The sequence below is a fragment of the Marmota marmota genome, unplaced genomic scaffold (genome assembly GCF_001458135.2).
Source record: "Marmota marmota marmota unplaced genomic scaffold, marMar, whole genome shotgun sequence".
NCBI lineage: Eukaryota > Metazoa > Chordata > Mammalia > Rodentia > Sciuridae > Marmota > Marmota marmota.
This window is the reverse complement of record NW_025999869.1, coordinates 22,077,700-22,083,789: the sequence shown is the minus strand read 5'-3', so window position 1 is coordinate 22,083,789 and position 6,090 is coordinate 22,077,700. Positions and strand designations below refer to the sequence as shown.

Here is a 6,090-nt window from a genome sequence, read left to right as displayed (position 1 = left end):
TCTGATTTTCCCAGGAGTGCACTATTGACATCATGGGAAGGGTGAGGAGCCCTGGAACCCACTTCTGAGTTCCAAGCTCAGCACCTTCACTCACTGTGAGGTGCTGGCCAGGTCCCATTACCTCTCTGAGGTCAGTTTCTGTACTTGACAAGGATGGGCTGGCTGCTTTTTGAAGCCTTTCTAAACCTAACAGGCCTCTTTGATCTGAAACTCAGAGGTTCTCATTTTAATTCTTGCAAAAATCTGTCCCTCATTCGGTGGTTCAGAGTGAGGAAACTGATAGAACAAATACTTGATCTTTTGCTCACTGGAAGATTTAACAAGACAAGTCTCTAAGACTCCATGTACTTAAAAATAAAATGGGGAGATTATAATTTCAAAATTATAGGGTCACTTTGATTAAATGATATATTCATATATGTTTAGTCTAGAGCTAGTGCATACACTCTAAATAAGTGGTAGCAATATTATTTTAATTTTAAAAACCCATCACACTAAATTATGTAATCCCTAGAGTCTGTGTGTCCCCTCTTAGGTTCTTTAAGCATCTACAGTTTTGCTTATAAAGAACAATAGTTTTAACTTTCCATCTGGGGCAGGGCCTGAGGACTTGTAGCCTAGAAATTGATAGTAGATTAGATTCCTAGGAGAGGTCAAGGCCTCAGAGACATATCTCCTCCATCTCTCAGCTTCCAGCCATCGAAGGAAGAGGCGGGGTTGTGTTTGGAATAGGATTTAGAGATGTTGTTAACCTAATTTCCTCTGTAGATACGGTGTGGTCATTGGCAATATTTCTATCTCATGCTCTCAGATGCTCCTTAAGGGGCTTCACGTGGAAGGGAAGAGGCAGGTACCTGAGGGGCTTCGTCCCAGCTGAAGAGCGAAGAGCCGCTGCCACGCTGTTCAGAGTTTTTTAGAACTTCAGCTATCAAAATGGGCAGAATTTTCCTTGATCATATTGGTGGTACCTGTCTGTTTTCTTGTGCAAACTGTGACACGATCCTGACTAACAGCTCAGAACTCATCTCCACTCGGTTCACAGGTGCCACCGGTAGAACATTTCTTTTTAATAAGATAGTTAACCTATAATAGAGTGAAGTTCAAGATCCGGTCATGCTCACTGGCCACCACATAGTTCAAGATGTGAGTGCAAAAACTGCAATAGCAAACTGGGATGGATCTATGAGTTTGCTACTGAAGACAGCCAGCGTTATAAGGAAGGCCGTGTGATCCTGGGACGTGCTCTAGTTCGAGAGAGTGAGGTCTTTGAGCACATACCATCTGATAACTCTTGAAGAAAAGGAGATAAATCCATCTTTTCCCAGGTCTCCTTCACTGAAAACAAAAATATACTTACATACACTGTCACCTTAGCATCAGAGTTGGATTCATGAACTGCGGAACAAAAGGTTGTGAGAATCTAAGATGGAACCTTTCTTTTCTTTCTTTTTTTTTTTTTAATTTTGTATTTTCCATCCAACAGCAGTGTGTAGAGAGAATATTATGCAGTTGCTGTTAATTTTTTTTCCCCTATGTTTACATTTTGAGGCAGAAGAGTCTGCAGCTAAATGGTGGGCTATGGGAGGGAAAAAAAAATCTGGGCTATTAGAGTGAAAAAGTGTGTTTTATGTAAATTTTGAATGGCGAATATGTCAAGAGTATGGTTTTTAAACTTATTTGGGCTTCATTTTAAAGGCTTTTCTTAAAACAAACAAACAAACAAACAAAAAACCCAGTTATTTCACTTGATTTGCTAGCTTCAGAGAAGAGATCCGAGTCTGTGCCCAGCGCTAAAGGCTCAGTGTTAGCATGGCTTGTGCTAGCCCATGTGGTGTGCCATATTCTTGTTGGAGACAAACTGTAGCACCAGAGCCCATTCTTCCTTGTCAATCTCACCCAAAGATGTCACTATTCCTAGTTACTTGTCACCACATAACTGGTGGTTTATGATTGGAACCTTTTTCTGAAATGGGACAGAATTGCTTGGTTGTTTTTTTCCATGTAACTTAAGCATAGTAATATAAATAAAGTAATAGTTGGAAAGAAAAAAAAAAAGAAATCCTGTGATGTACCCTGAGAGGCCCTTTCCTGAGGCCCGGCAGCCCGCTCAGCCCGCTCAGCCCGCTCAGCCCGCTCAGCCCGCTCAGCCCGCTCAGCCCCAGGAGGTGGAGTCTCTGCTAATGAAGATGCATTTGCAGTCACCCTATAATTGGGGCTTGTTGTGGGACCTGTCAGAACCAAGGCAGCACAGACCCAGCTCTGGGCCCCACTCAACACAAACCCTGGTCAGATTTCAACTCAAACCCAAACAGGAAGATGTCCAGAATCCAGAGACTTCCTTCCCGGCCAGCTTCTTGAATTCAGCCTTCCCATTTGGGCAATCAGAAAGCCAGCCAGTGCTCCCAACCCCTCCCTTTTCCTTCCCTCTGATTGACTTGCTTTTATTTCATGAAAAGCCCCTATCCATGAAGGTTTGGCTATTAAAGACTTGGTTTTATATTTTGTTTGTTTTTGTTTTGTTTTTGGTACCAGGGATTGAACACAGGGGCACTTAAGCACTGTGCCACATCCCCAGCCCTTTTTATTTCTTATTTTGAGACACAGTCTCGATGAGTTGCTTAGGGCCTCTCTTAGTTGCTGAAGCTGGTCTTGAACTTGTGATCCTCCTGCCTCAGCCTCCCAAGCTGCTGAGATTACAGGCATGTGCCACTGCCCCTGAGGTTTTATATTTCTATTTTTAAAAAAATATACTATTTGTGGCAGGCAGTATAATGGCTTCCCCAAGGTGTGCACATCCTAATCCTCAGAGCCTTATGTGGCTTGTAACAGTTAAGGCTAAAGACAGAATTAACTTGCTTAAGGTCTACTGACCTTAAATTTGGGAGCATGTACTGGGTTATTCATTCAGATGGGCCCAGTATAATGACAAGTAGAACAGGGACCTAGAAGGGAAAACCAGAGATGACAGCATTTGTTCAGTGTTGCTGGCTTTGAAGATGGAGAAATAGGGCCATGAGTCAAGGAAAATGGGGGCTTTCTAGAAGCTGGAAAAGGCAAGAAAACATTTTCCTTAGGCCTCTAGAGGGAATAAAGCTCTGCTGATCTTGATTTTTAGCCCAGGAGTCCCATTTCAGACATCTCACTTCCACAACTGTAAGATAGTAAATTAATGTTGTTTTAGCCACCAAGTTTGTGGTAATTTGCTACAGTAGCAACAAGAAACTAATAACACTGTTCATGATGACAACTATTTATTGAGTTTCTATTATATGCAGGGCACTGTGTTCTAAAGGCTTCATGTACTTTATTATCTCTTTTAATACTCATAATGGTCCTACGAGGCAAGTGCTCTCACTCTCATTTGTGACTGAAGAAAACGGGGATCAGGGAAATTTGTGATTTGGCTGAGGTTATGTAGCTAGTTTGTGATGGAGCAGAGATTCAAAGTCTGGCAGCCACAGCTTAAAACCCATGATCCATCCATTCACTGGGCTCACCTGCCCTTCTCTAGCTACCTCCTTAGAGAATTTCTATTTTTAGAGGTCAGACACTAGTGTTCTTGGTCACCTCATTAATATTGTGAGTCCAGTTGTTCTGTGGGAGGCTTAATTTTTCAACCTGCAAGAAGCTGGTAATGGTGTGCACTGGGTGCCATTTTGGGGCTATGAGAAGGACTAAACCAGAATGTGGGTGGGAAGAGGCTTTGTGAATTGTGAAGTGCTCTCTCCATGTGAGAGATTCAGAATAAATTTTTATCCAAACTATTAAAAATTTCCTAAAATGATTGTGACATCTTTTTTTTTTTTTCCCTCTAAAGCCAGGTATGGATTTCAGGATAGAGGTCTCCAGCAGGCTCTTTGGGGAGACCTTTTGAATTGTGAAGATCAGAGGACTTGGGTTTGAAAGCAGTGGCTTGGACTGATTTAATTTAGCTGATCTGCAGACATTCCTGGCTACAGTTTGGGCCATGAGAAGGACAGTTGCTATAATTTCTCTTATTGTTGACCAAACAGTGCCCTTGCTCCAATCAGGGAGAACAATGATGTCATCCTCACCAATGATGGGGTAGCCCAAGGCTTTCATGATGGTAGCATGAAGGTTTAAGAAGATGTTTCTGATGTTGTGTGTCAGGCAAATTAAGAGATGTGGTGACAAGTTGGGGCAACTGTGAGGGTCCAGAGGTGCTTAGTGTTGTTGGTAATGATGTTGGAGAAAAAGGGATGCATCTGGGAACTATTGCACCACCTTCTTTGTATGAAGAAGGCATCTGATGGTCCAAAAAAGAGTGCATAGAGAAGGTGCCAAGGAGCTCAAGGGCATTAGGGATTACATTTGCCTGATGTGGCCAAGATCAGTGGGGAGCAGACGGCCCAATCAGAAGTTGTGCTTGAAGCCAGGGCATTCGGCAAGCCAATCAAAAACCGTGGGTGGGGCCAATATAAATCCTAACAGTTCTTGGAAAGAATAGAAAAGATTGGGCGGGCGAGGTGGTGAAAGTCCGGAGGGTGTGGAGGACCCTGAGCTAACTAAATGCTGCGCCCGCCCCCACGACTGTCTTTCAGAATCAAGCTCTTTAGCCCGCACCGTCGCGGGGCTGCTGGTGAGCTCAGGACACCGGGGAGTACAGCTGCTGGACCAGACGTGCGCAGAAGGAGAGGACCACCAGGGAAAGACCTGAGTCTTCTTCATAGGTGCCCTAGAGTCAGGGTTTCCAAGAATGTGTGTCAGGGGAAGTCCTCCAAACATCTCTCTCTCTCAAGGCTTTCCTTCTAGACTGCCTGTAAAATGAGGGGAGTGCTAGTCATTTTCTAAGATCCTTGTGACGTTCTGAGATTCTGAGACTATTTTCATCGAGGGAGGAAGAGTCCAACTTTGTCCAGCTGAAGAAATGCAAGACTCATGTAGAGTCGGCAGTGACTCTTACTTAAATCCAGTCTTAGGGTAATTATCCAACCTAGAGGTTCCTGTCCCTCACTGACCACCAGCATGTTAAAAACAGATTCCTGGGCCCCACTTCCATTAGGACTGACTGAATGGTGTGTGGACAAGCTCTGTTGGGCATCTGAAATCTTCAAGCAGATGTCAGAAATAGTAGCCAGCGCTTCCCAACTCTGGCTGCATGTTAGCCTCATTTGCAGAGCTTCCCCCCACCCCCACTCAGAGGCAGGCTCTTGATTCTCTTGGTCTGGGGGTGAGGCCCAGGAATGGGTCATTTAAAAACCAGCTCAAGTGATTCTTATGTGCAGCCAAAGTTAAGAATCATTGTATTTGTCTAATTTTGGAGCCCAAACAGAAGCCACTAAACAGCCACTGTTTTAAATGAATGAAAATGAAATAAAATTAAAAATCAAGTTCTTCAGTTGCACTAGCTATATTTCAAGGGCCCAGTAGCCACATGTGGCAAGTTGATCATATTGGGCAATACAAATACAGAATGTTTCCAGATAATTCCTGCACGTTGCACCATTATGATTCCAAGAGTCTGATCTAAGATTGTGTTGTTAAAAGTATTTTGAAAGAGTCTGATGAATTTTTGCTTCCCATGGTTATTCAATATCTCATTTGCTTCTTATCAGCTCCACAAAATAGGCCAGAATGGGATTATTGCTCTCAACTGACATATAAGAAGAAACAAGTCTCCCAGAAAGAAAGTGAGTAGCTTAAGATCCATAGGCAGCAGAATCCTTCACTTCAAGTTCAGTGTTTCCTATAATATTTTCACGTAGAAGGCTCCTTAGAGAGCAGGAAGTCTGAATCCTTGTTGTACAAATGAAGACCAGGCCTAGTGCAGTGGCACATGCCTGTAATCCCAGCAACTCTGGAGGATGAGGCAGGAGGATTGCAAATTTGAGACCATATTGGGCAAGTTAGCATGACCCTTTTTCAAAATAAAAAAAAAAGGCCTGGGGGTGTTGCTCAGTGAGAGAGCATCCCTGGGTTCCCAGTACCACACACAAAAAATGAATAATAATTTAAAAAAAGAAGACCCTATAAAACAAACAAAACCAAAATGAATGCAGGAGAAGAAAAGGATTTGTTTAAGACATATACAGACAACATTGGGACTAGCAGGCTTGTCTTTACATTCTC

At 43.1% G+C, this 6,090-nt stretch overlaps 1 pseudogene; it reads left to right on the top strand.

Moving 5' to 3' along the window:
* The first annotated feature begins 449 nt into the window (after positions 1-449).
* Positions 450-2,055, top strand: LOC107148175 (annotated as a pseudogene).
* The last annotated feature ends 4,035 nt before the right edge of the window (positions 2,056-6,090 follow it).